General features: G+C 43.3%; 1 protein-coding gene across 4 annotated transcripts in view; it reads left to right on the top strand.

Moving 5' to 3' along the window:
* Positions 1–13246, top strand: part of TPRG1 (tumor protein p63 regulated 1) — a 213613-nt gene that overhangs the window by 36514 nt on the left and 163853 nt on the right. The gene's annotated exons all lie outside the window — the stretch shown is intronic.

Genomic DNA, 13246 nt, shown 5'->3' with positions numbered 1-13246 from the left:
TTTCTTTCCTGCCTTGGTACCAGCTCTTGATCTTTAGAAGGCAGTGGTGCTAGGAGGAAAGAGAACTCACCTTACTGCTGGCTCAGCTTTGCTGCCTTTCTGACCTTGGGTAAATCCCCTGATCCCTCTGGGCCTTGGTTTCCCATCTGCAAAATGGGAATCCATGATGTATTGAATTATTCAGTGCCTGGGACCCCTTGCAGCTCCAACAGTTTAGGATGCATATTTAGTAATGAAGTAGTCTTCATTACTAAAGTTATCTTTCACAAAACAAACCCATATCATTGAACCCTCCTGATAACTTGAGATAAGCTGTGCAGGTATTATTATTATTTAAGTGTATTTCATAGATGTGTAGATAAAGGTATAGAGACACATAGAAGGTAGGTAATTTTTACAAGGACATACATTGACTTAATGATGTGGTCAGGACTAGAACCTTGGCCACCTGACTCCCAGCCCAGTGCTCTCTTGGCTCTCCCAGGCTGCACTGGTCCCTAGGAAGGGTCAGTGAAGTACATTGCCAGGAACGTGCTCAGTTTCCATGATTATTCTTGAATATCCTCTATTTCCAGTGTTTCTCCTCAGTGAGACCAGGCCAAAAGAAAGGGAACCATTTTACCAGGATCATTGCAAAGTTTTACTTGTGAAAGACATATTTTTTTAAAGATTTTATTTATTTATTTGTCAGAGAGAGAGAGCGAGCACAAGCAGGGGGAGTGGCAGGCAGAGGGAGAAGCAGCCTCCCTGCTGAGCAAGGAGCCCGATGCAGGACTCGAACCCAGGACCCTGGGATCATGACCGGAGCAGAAGGCAGACGCTCAAATGACTGAGCCACCCAGGCATCCCTGTGAAAGACATTTCGTTAAAAACCACTTCTAGCATGCAACTCTTGATCTCGGGATTGTGAGTTCTAGCCTCATGGTTGGTGTAGAGATTACAAGGCACTTCCTTTTGGTGGGATCTGTGCAGATGTCAAACTTCTTTTTCAGTCATTACTCCCATGGCCAGCTGTAGGAGGTTACCTACTTGGATGTGGTCAGCAGGCAGAGGCTGGATCATCTAGTCTCCTCAGTGTGGGTCCCTCTGGCCATAAAATCATGCTAGCTCTGGGCCAATAGGACTTTGGAGTTCATCCAACCCAATGCCCTGTCCAGTGCTAGATATTTTCTATAATGGTTCTACTGGTTGTCCAGCATCCTCTTGAACTACTATATTACTTCTGGAACCTAGACCTGTATTGCCAGCTATCTGTGGACATCTTCATGTGATTGTTCATGATCAGCTCACATTCAACATGACTGAAGCCAAACCTATGTTATTTTCCCCAAATACTTCTCTTTTCTTCTCCAGTCGCATTGCTGTCCATTCAGTCCAACAAGCTAAAACCTGGTTCTTTTAAGTTCACTCCTCTTCTGCATTTGATGAAGTCCTGATGGTGTTCCATTTGCAATCTGGCTTTCCTACATCCCTCTTTGAACTCGCTTACGCTCTCCCCTTTTCAGGACCTCCACCATATTTCCCTGGACTATCCATGTAGCCTTCTCACTGATTTCTTGGAGCATTTGATAGGCAAATATACATTTTAAATTTCTAAATGGGAATAAAGGATGCGTTTCCCAAACTTATTAACCATGGACATTTGTTTCCAGGGTATGTCTGGCCAATGCTAGTCTAGTCATTCCAGATGAATTATAGTCCCTCATCATTGTCACATGTGTCCACCCCTACTTATCATTGCACTTGTTATTTCCATTGCTTAGAATGCCCTTCTTCCTGACTCTTGCCATCTGGGGAAATCCTATGCAAGTTTCATGGTCCAATTCAAATGTCTTCTACTCTCTGAAGCCTTCTTTGATCCCATGTCCCAGGATAACCCCTGAGTTCTCAGAGGACTCTATACTTGAGTCTATTATGATATTTATTTATTTATTTATTTATTTATTTATTTATTCTGTGTCTACTATAATATTTAAATCATATTCTAGTTGTGTGTGTTTATGTCTGTCTCCCAACACATGGTAAGCTCCTTAAAGGCTCGGAAGTATATTTTATTCATCTTTCTGTCATAAGACTAGAATGATGAATTTTGTTCTCTTTTACTTCCTTCAATATTGATTGAGCAACTTATGGTTGATGCTTCATGAACTTGATGCAATAAACAAGCTTACGATTCTAGTACAGTGGTCTCTAATTTCTTTGCCTCCCCCATTACTACCTGGGTCTAGATGGGAACCAGTGGGGGTTATGCCGGGGACATGGGGACATTGGTTTAGAAAGCGAGATGGGGCAAGTATGTTGGCAGTTACAGTATAAGATCCTTATGGGAGAAGTTATCTGAGAGAGGAGAGCAGATATTAGGGATGATTCCTGAAGCTTCATCATCAGTATCCTACCTTTACTGAGCACCTGCTCTGTGCAAGGCATTGTGCTAGGAGCTTGAGGACACCTGATCCCACCAGGAACTAATAGTTAGTAGTTTGATTGCAAAAGACGCCTGGTTCCCATGAACAAAACCCAACTCTGCTAGCTGGGCTACAAAGAGAAACTTAAGGATGTGAGGGTAGAATCCAAGGGCAAGGAAATAGCTAGGTCGGAACTGAGCTGGAACTAGGGGATGAAGAGCCATAGGGAGTCCAGGAAGTAGTTGTACTTTTGTTCTTTTTCTTTGTCTATTTTCTTCTTCTTTCTTGCTATATGCCAATATTCTTAGTGTCTCTAACAATTTATGATTCAGAAAGCTGTGTTAGGAATGTGGCTAGAGCTGAATATCACATCCAGATAAGTTACCTTAGACACATAATTTTCCTAAGTCTCCCATCTAGGAGATGAGAGATTTGACAGGCTCAAATGTCAGCTGTGAGGGCCTATTTTGACAAGTTCTGCCTTAAGTCATTTTTCAGATTTGGTCTGATTATAAATAAATATGAAAATATTAGAAAATAGTGACTCTGGGAAAATTCTTATCCAATTCTAGATTCCAGTGTTCTTGGCCAGCCAATAAAACCTGTTTTGTTAGAACAAGTGAGCATGATTCCTCTCTTACTTGTAACTCTTTTCTACCTAGGAACATCCTGGTTCTCTCTAACACACGCTGCCTTCTCCTTTCTTCATCTCCGCTAAGACAGAAATTGCCTCTCTGCCCTGCTTCCCATTTGAATTGCAACCCTGGGCCACATCAACGAAGTTATGCATATTTGAAATATATTTGCCAAAGTATCTTCTGATATTTTAAAATAGCCTAGTAACTCTTCAGTTTGGGGACAGTCCATGCATTTCCCATCTGTGCAATAGTAATGCTTCTCTGTGTACACTGCCACAGGATTTGCCAAGTGTTTTTATGTCTATTAGCTTATTTGGTCTTCATACAATCCTTCAGTCACTCAACAATCTTTATTGAATATCTACCACATACCATGTGCTGGGACAGGCATAGGGCTACATTTGAACAAAATGCACATAATCCCTGCTCTGATGGAGCTGATAGTCTAGAGGGACAGAGTTCATATCCCCCCCCCCTCTTTTTTAGAGACAGACTACAGTGAAATGGTTTGTCCCAGAAAGGTAGTAGAGCTAGGACCCACCTGGGCTTTCCATTCCCTATCTGGGACTCTAATCTTGCCACCATTCTGCCTTGCTGAATATCCCTGAGCACTCTCCAGGAGTTAACTAAAAAAAAAAAATAGTTGATGCCAATGAGGATGTAAGAGTGGCAGATAGAGAGGCCCAAAGTATCAAATTATAAGAAAGTAAGAAAATCAGCCAACTTCTGAAAACCCCAAAGTATGGGGAAGGAACAGATCCCAAACCAAAACAATGAACAGAATGACAGTAATAGCCACTGGAAAACAAAAATTAAAGTGGTTTGTTCCCTCAGAGACGAAACCCCGTAGGGTGTCCTTAAGTTACAGGGAAAGTGTTTGATGTGAGTATCCAGGTCCCGCTGTGAGCAGAGCTCCAATTTGTATCTTTCATGCAGCCCTGATTGACTGGCAGAGCTGGACTCAGAAGGGAATGGGCCACAGCTTGGCTGCTTGACTTTTGAAGGATGATCATGAGGAATCCCAGTGGGGTGGCAAAGAAGAGTGGGGTGAGCAGGGAGGAGGAGGAGGAGGCCTCCATTAACGGGCCCTCCCCTATGCCCACAACACGTTATGCCTGCTTTCCTCAGGCCAGCGCCCTCCCGCTCTTCCCATGTCTGTAAGGGTCAGTGCAGGCCTTGGTTGGTAGATGCCTAGGAAGGAGGACGTGACCTTGCTTTTCCTGAGCTGTAATAAGACATCTAAATTTAAAGAGGCATTTCTGTTTGCCCCTGTGCTCCTCCATCTTTAAGCTGGAATATACAGTCTAAGGGCACCTAATCCCACGGACACTGAATGAAAACAGAGGCAAAAGATGAGAGGGTGGTTTCTCAGGTGTTAATTAAGGGTTTGAAGAAGACAGGGTCCCTGCCTCAAGAGGAGGGAGACCTATGTAAACCATAATTCCACTATAATCAAATAAGGGGTACGTATGTATTTGTGAAAGCCCAAAGGAGAGAGTGATTAACTTCATCTGGGTGGTGCTTCAGAGCTGGACCCTGGAGTGAGAGTTTGCTTGGTAGCCAAGTATAGTTGGGGTTGAGGGATAGGGGGAGAAAATTGTCAGGTAAGCAAAGGCTTGGAGGTGTGAAAGTGTTCTGGGAGTTTGATGCGATGCTGACTGTGTTTCTGGTAACAATGTCCTTTATGTAGTGAGGGAAGATAGATGATTGTCTGAGTTTTAAGGTAGGCTGGCTACTTTAACAACCGGCCAATTAACCACAGAGGTTTAAGAAGGTAGACTTAATTTCTTATTCACTTCGTAGCCCAGTGCAGGTTGGCAGGGCGTTCTGCTCCAGACAGTCATTCAGGGCCCAGATTCCTTCCATGTGTGGCTCTGTCCTCTCATAGTCCCTGTCTTTACCCTCAACTGGTGGATGGAGAAAGAGAATGATGGGTCATGTATGCACAGATAACTTAAAGGTAAGGTTGGGAAGTTGTCAACCTCACTGCTGTTCATATTTCTTTGGCCAGAATCTAGCTAGATGGACACACTTAACTGCAAGGGGCTCTGGGAATTAGAGGCTAAGGGAAGAACATGTATTGTCAAGCAGAACAGTCTCTACCACAGCTTGGAGTCTGGAGAACAGGAGAATGGAAAGAATGAGGGCATTGTACCTACCAGACTGGACTTGCTGAAAGCCTCCAGCTTCCCTAGGGGGAAAGCATGTGATAAAGGAGTCAGGGTGGGCTGTTTGTGAGAAGTGCCCTGTGGCCAGACTCTTCAGCAGAAAGAAGACAAATGATTCTAACTCAAGGGTGCTTGTATCTAGATGAAAGAATTCTTCTCCAACCATGAGAAAATGGACAAGAAATCATTTCAGCTCAGCTCTTAAAATGGGAACAAAAAGAAACCCAGCCAAGAAGGCAACTTACAGCCTCAACATTTATAGAGAACTACGTGTTCACTGGCTTCAGCTGATCTTCCCGCTAATCTTGGGAGAAGGACCTGGTTGAGAATTTTCATTCCCATTTTAGAAGTGGAGAAACCTATGCCCAGAGAGGTTAAATGACTTACCTAGGGTTGCACAGTAAGGAGGAGACAGACCAGCAAATCAAACCCATGTGGTGTTCTTTCCACAATTCCACAGATCCTCCTCTCCATGGGGCAGATGCTGACCACACTTTGGGGAGGTGACCCAGATCTAGTCCTAGACATGGGGCCAGGATCCTGGGGAAATTCTCCTCTCAGCCACCCTTCTGTCTGGGTGACTTTTGCAATCAGTGAACCAGCTCCTCATTCAGAGAGCATGTACATGTTAGCTGTCAAGCAGCGCATGCAGCCTCTGACAGCCCCAATATCACTGTTTGTATTATCAGACAATTACCAGCCGAGCTCGTATTCATAATTTGACTAACAACTCGCGACAATGATTATTTTTCCTTTCCTGGCAAAACAAATATAGCAGCATTTTCTTTTCAGCATCAGCGCTGATGCTCCTTGGCATTCTATCAGCTGAGGGATTTTTTTTCAAAAAAAAAAAAATGTTAGTTGTACTCCCCCACATCTCGCTAACTTTACAGTCCCCCATGGCATCTGTGTGCAGTGAACTGAGCTGTTGAGACTAAATGTAATTTGCAATCAAGCTTCTGTTAACATGGAAATGTACCGGCTGGTCTGCTGCAATATGGGTTCTCATTCTGTCTAGCATATGGTTGCATTAAATCCAGTCTCCAGAATGTCTCTTGTTACCACATTGTCAATCCGTGCAGAGCAGAGAACCCTAAAAAACCACTAAAGGAACATATTTTTGGAATTGGCTCTTCTATTGGATCTTGACAAGAGCTGTCCAAAGACATACTTGGTTACTTGAAATGAACTAGCCCTGTCAGATCTATGCACACATATACACAGAGACACACAGTAAACTTGAAACCCAGTTAGATGCTATGTATCCCCAAGCATAGGAGTTACACTGGAGGACAAAGGGAAAGGAGAAGGCAAAGGACTCAGCTCCATTAGTTACATTTGAGATGGTTTATTGATTGTTTTCTTGATACCTCAATATTCAGAGAGTCCCAGGATATTAGATTTGCATGGGACTTTAGCAGTCTTTGCAGCTAAAAGCACAGGCTCTGGAGTTGGACGAAGCATGGCTTGAATCCTGATGCCATCCTTAGCTTGGTGACCTTGGACACCTTCTTTGGCTTTGTGTGTCTCAGTCTATGCCTTGGTGAAACAGAGGGTAATAAAAGTACCCTCACGATTTAGGATGTTGAGGGGATTAAATGCTTAGGCACAGTACCTGACTCAATCAATTGTGGTCATCAGTATTCATTACTTCTTCCTCACTCTCTCCAATTCCAAATCAGATGCTTACACGTCCCTCACAGCTCAAGCCACCATTGTTCTCTTGTTCGGGTGTCACACTGGGCGGGTATCTGGGAAGCCCGTCCCTTCCATGGCAACCCGTTCTCTTCTGTGCAACTCTGTTAAGTAGTTTTTCCTTACATTAAAAATAAATCTCACCCCCACCCTGAGTCTTTCTTCTGAGGCATACACATAAAGTCTAATTGGGTGGTAGCCCTCAGGTATTTGGAGAGGCCATCATGTACCCTGAAGGCACGTCATATTCTCCCATTCAGCTCCTCTTGTTCCTCCAGCTTCCTTGTCCAAAGCAGCATGGACTCCCCTTGTTAGCCTGGGCCCCTTCTTGGGCTTGCTTGGGTAGGTCCATGCCACAGCGAGCACCGTGTTTGCAGATGGCATGTTACCAGCTGGGTCCTACCTGGCAATGAGTGATGATTTACCAGATTACATTGAGCTTTACCGAATATACCTCTCCTTGGAAAATTCACCAATAGAAGTTTTCAGTAAACATGTAATCCTTTAAACTCAGTGTTGGGAGGAACTTCGTGCCTACAGGTCTCTGCATCATTTTGTGGAGAAAAAAATATTTTTTTCTAGGAAGTTAATGCCCTTGTTGGCATCTATTCTGCAAATCTGAAGTGTTTGGGTTTTATTGGATGTGTTCCAAGTAGGAAATTCATGCACAGAAGGTGTATGAGACACCAGAGTGCTAGGACATAAAATTCTTCCAACATTTGAAGAGTGCTTTGGAGGGTCAGGAGAAAATGGGAAAAGAAGTTCTAGTCATTCTCTTAGAAACCATTTGTGTGCTAGACACAGTGCTACGTACCTGGGATATAGGGATAAACATTCCTTTCCTGCCATAAGAAGCTGGCAGACAGATGGAAGCCAATTAAGATACAGGGTGATAAGGTCTAGAATACTGCCAAATACAGGACGGTCTGGTGCTGCCTCACCCAGACTTGAGTAGCTCAAAAATCCAGAGATGGGGATAAAAATGCAGATAAATAATTGTTACTAGGGACTAAGTGTTATGTTTAAAGACTATACAAAGTGCTCTGAGCACTTCGAGGAATTTGTTCAACAAATGTTGAGCACCAATGTGTGCTGGAATCTATGATGATGAACAAAACAGATAGCTCTTGAAATTTATCAAAGTTATAGTCTTGAGCATTCGTGTGCATGTGTACTCAGACAAATATTATTTATTACTCACTTAAAAGCTGTGATAAGTGTTACAAAGGAAGAGAAGAGGATTTTTGTAGAAAATAAGACGGAGCCCTGATTTAAATGTTGGTGAGGTATCAAGGAATGCTTCTCCAAGTTGTATTTAAGTGGAGACCTGAGAAATGAGTAGGGATAAAATGACAGACGGAAGTGCCAAGTTCTATAACAGGAATGAGCTTAGAGTTTGAGAATTGGGAGAAATGGAGTTATAGGAAGGGCTTCAGAGCCCACGTGGCTCTGGGCATTGGCTACATCCAGAGGGAAAGACAGGGCATCTCAGGCAGAAAGGGCAACTCACACAGAGGAATAGGTGCCCAAGAAGACACACCAGGGCTGAGAGAAGCTCCCTTCGTGCTCCTCGTGTGTGTGCGAGAAGTTTAGGATGGGGCCAGAAATGGAGAGAGAGGCTGGCCATGTCATAAATGGCTTCATCCACTATGTCAAAGGATTGATTACAACTGGAGACACCTTGGAAACACTGAGAATGTTTTAAATTGTCTTTTATTTTTATTTTGTGTATCTATCTCCTCAGTTTGTTTCAAAGCTTTACATGGGGGCATGCCTTTTGTATCTCTGTATCCCACCCCCACCTCCATGCTTAATTATCGTTGGCCAAATTAAATTTCATCTCCTCTTGGCCACTTTGTTCCCAGCTCTGATTTGTGATCTGTGGTGGCTTCCACTTGGAGATTCTCTGTACCTCATAGTGACATGGTGCTAAGGTACCTTGAGCAGATCCCTGTAGGATCTAACTTCAACCCCCCATGGTGCTTATGACCTGCTCTAGCATTCTGATGGGAAGGTTTCACTCAAAGATGTGAGGAATGAATCACACCATGACACAGGTATTTTCAGCTGCCAGCTGGCCATCCCTTATTGAGATCATAGAATCTGAGGCTTGTTAGACTGTTTAGCCCAACACTCGGGCTCAGCAGAGAAACTCATTAGCTCCATTTAATTAGGAAAACCAAACACTTCCAAACCTACTTTGCTGTCAGTCCACTTCCCACCATCTCATTAATGTATTTCTTTAAAAAAAATTACACCTTTAATGTGGTGATGATTTTCTTAATCAGCATTAAAACTCCATAGATTCAAGCTATTTAGCTAGAGAACAAGTAGAACAATTATACAAGTAGTTGTCACACTTCTTTGAACCAATATCTTTCGGTATCACTAAATATGAGATTTGGGGACTCAATTTTCTATGAACAGGATACACAAAGGCAGTTGTTCAGCTGTAGTCCTATAATATTGCAATTAAGACCATCTATTTTTAATAGCATCCTAGAGTCTTCAAAAGCTTTTAGATCAATCTGTTGATTCTCATAAAATGCTGAAAGAAAGTGAGGCAGGAGGTATCATCTGCGTTTGACGGATGAGAAGACTGGGGCTCAGAGCAGTTCAAAGATTTCTCTGGATGACAGCTCTGGGATGTGCGCCTTTCCGCCTCCCCTTAGGCTGGTGCAGGGGTTGGCAATGAAGACCCAGATTTCAGGCCCAACTAGCTAGAGATACTGTTCTATCAGTACCAGAAATGGGGATAATTGATTCTCTGCAAAAGATTATACTTTCAGTTAGGATGTGCTGAGGGTTCGCTGACTAGAGGGAACTGAGCACTGGATGAAAATTTGTATAGCTGCATCTCTCAGCTGCTTTGAAATTGCATAAGCACTGTCTTCTCTACCTGGGGGAGGTCAGTGTTTTTCTGAGGTCAGAAACATTTCAAGTTTGCCCGAGAGTCCACGTGTAGGAAGTGGATTCTTAGTCCATCCTAAATCTGTTCTGGTAATCCACTGCTCTTCTATCCAGGCCTTCCATTCAAGGTGACTCCAAAGCAGATGTAGGTGTAGGTGATACTGATTTGATAATGTGCTTTTATATTCTTGACCTCGTCTGATGCTCACGGCACTCCTGTGAGAGTGGCTTCTTGTGTCTATCACATCAGTTAGGAAATGGGCTTCTGGGAGGCATGAGATTTATTCTGTGGCAAACAGCTCATAGTGGGACATCAGGTTCTCAACCTTGGACCTGTGTCCATCATCATGGCTCATTCCACTGCTTCTGCGCAGCTCATGGTCCTTCCCTTGTCTTTTCTCTCCTCTTGCCTCTCTCTCTGGCTTTCCCATGCTCCTCTAGGAATCTTCAGGAACTCTTCCCATAGTCCTCTGACCAGATCTGCTTTCTATAAAGGTCCTCCTGTCAGTCATTGTTTTAGGATGAATTTAAAACTTTGAGTTCCCTAAAGGTGTACATATTTTCATTACCATCTTCTCCTCATTTGCTGTAACAAATTCTTCTTGAGCACTTACCATGTTCCTGGCACTGGGAATACAATGATGATAATCGCACACCATCCACATCCTCTGGATTTAACGTGCTCGTGGAAGAAAGCACTCTCCTGGAAGCTGACTTCAGAGATCCACATGCCTCATAGACAACCATTTGTTCTTACGGTTTTGAAAAGTTTTTAATCTTTCATTTGGGGTTTATGAATATTTAGTCGACCACTCTGCCAGGTGACATAGAGGCACTGAAGAAGAAAAGGGATCTGGAATGCTGATGTGACATCACACTCCGAAACAAAGAAGTGGGAGGTTCTGCTGTCAACCTGAGCGTTGAAATGTTAACTGGGGTGTGAGTGGGGTTGCTTTTCCATGGAACAGATAATATTGGTAAATTCATAACGTTTTTCCCTTTTAATTAAGGGGCTTCCTTTGTATCTTATCACAGGAATAAACACCGAAGCCAGGAAACTGTATGAGTTTTATCTAGGTTCCTGCTGAAATTTTGGAACAGATCATTACACAGTTGATTTGTGGGCATTTTTGAAGAAAAGGCACCCATCACTAGAAGTTAATGCAAGTTTACTACAAACAGGTCATGCTAGACACACCACATTTCCTTTTCTTATTGTGCCACTAAATTGGTAAATCAGCAAGATGAGGAAGTTTTAGCAATGGACTTAACATGACCTCCTGTGATCTGATTGTGTGTGAAATGGTGAACTCTGAGCAGGATTGTGTGGCTCTTAGGGATTGCTGGACAGCTCTGTGTAAGATAGAAAGAGGTCTTTGGCAAGGACCAAAACCTTTTTCCTGGTCAATACCTTTTTTTTTTTTTTTTTTTTTTTGGTCAATACCTTTTATTAATGACCTGGAAGGTTAACTAGAAGGAGGGATGTCCAGATTTGCAGCTGACAAGACTAAGATGAAGAGCAAACACTGGGGACTGGCACAAAGAGATGGCATGGGCTAGAGGAAAGGATGCTGGCTTTGAGAAAGCCCTAGCTGACCTTGTCTCTTGTCTCTGACACCTAGGGGACAGGGCTTATTCTCTCTGACCGTTCAGCCTCAAACCCGTAAAGAAGCAATATGGTTGTTGATCTTTTCCGTTCAATATGAGAATTTAAAAAGGGGCCTGGTATTATGCTTGGCACATGTTTTCAATTAATTAATGCCATATTAATAATGTTACAGGATTAAAATCTAAAATGGTCTAGAGCTTCTAGAACACAGGACTGAAACCAACTGATGAAACGAGTCAAAACTTAAGGTATGTGTGTGTGGGTGGTGGTCGGGGTGTCAGGATTAAATTTATGACACACAAAGCTTCTAAGAAGTACTCAGCATATGTTAGGCGCTTTAAAAATGTATGTTAATGATGGCTTAATTAGCTATGTGAGTTCGAAGGGAAAGAATACAAAGGAGGATCTTATACTGATATCTCTCTCATGTCTTTATATATATGAAGGGCTGCTATGTTGAATAGAATATGGACACATTTACTCGGGATTGTTCTAAGGAACAGAACTAGGTCAAATTGGTGTACATGGATGACATTAGAAGACTCTCTGTGGCAGTGGAGCTTTCCTATAATGGGTCTGTGTGACTTGGGGACAGGTGACCTCCTATCAGATCAGCTAGTTTTCCTTGCGCTGACTGAATCACGGGCAACACTTGTTGCATGGGGAGGGCATCGAGGCAGGTCTCCCTTGTGTGTCACTTTTACTCAATGTCACTTTTGGGTCACGCACTGAGCCAAGTATTAGGGGGCAAAGTAAAAGTATGTGGCTTCCACCTTTAATGAGATCACAGCCAATGGGAGAAGGAGCCCTTAAATCTCCTTGATGGAGATGAGAAGACTTCTCGCAGGACACTACCTTTAGGTAGAGACTTGGAGGATTGGTAGGGGTTTTCCAGGCAGGAAGATATCCATTCAGAGAATAGTCAATGCCAAGGTTAGAGGTCTGGGACATCAAAATGCGTTCTCAGAAAGACAAATATTTCTGGCAATACGTATTGCCAGCAAGGTAAGGGTTAGATCATAAAGGGTCTACAGTGCCTCCTAAGGAGTGCTGGAGCTCAGGCTCCCTCTCTCTGCTGTATCTTGTCCATACCGTGTTAAAGCACCAATCCTGCTACACTGTAATTGCTTGGGAATGGGCCTACTCAGTGCACAGAGAGCTCCTCGAGAAGAGAGCCCATGTCTAGGCATCCTTGGATCAGCCTCCTCTGAGCTTGCCTCTGAGCTTGCCACAGCTTATAGGCTCAGTAAGTCCTACTGAAATGAAAAAATAAATCCATGAAGGCAACACAGATCTCATTGACGGGATAGGTCCTGGCATGATTTATGAAGAGTTTTGTGCTCTTAGAAGTTTCTGAAGCTGTGTTGAGTATAGTGCCAAGAATTACTTCTGAGGAGCCATGCCTTCTGCAGGGTGTTTCTGCTAATGCTAATAGTAATTGCTAACATGTATTTAGTGCCCCATGCACCAGCACTGTGCTAAACACTTTACATGCCTTGCCATTTAATTGGCACGACATCCCTCTGAGGTATGTATACACTTTCCCCATTTAATAGGATTTGGGGAAGGTAAGCAATTCACCCAAGGTCACACAGTTAGGATGTGACAGAACCAGAATTTGACCCAGGTCTGCTGCTGACTCCAGAGCCTGTGGCATGGCTTAACCACTCTACTATTTATCGAACAGAGCTTTTTACCTGGTGAGGAGGGGTGGGGCACAGAGTTAGATGCCCTTAGAACTAAGACAGCCTTGTTCGGTTAAAAGAAGTAGAGCTCTCTAGAATCTTCTTGCCTCTTATTCCACTTCTCTAGCAGTGGAGA

This window comes from Halichoerus grypus, chromosome 1 (assembly GCF_964656455.1).
Source record: "Halichoerus grypus chromosome 1, mHalGry1.hap1.1, whole genome shotgun sequence".
Taxonomy (NCBI): Eukaryota; Metazoa; Chordata; class Mammalia; order Carnivora; family Phocidae; genus Halichoerus; species Halichoerus grypus.
This window is presented reverse-complemented; position numbering and strand designations above follow the sequence as displayed.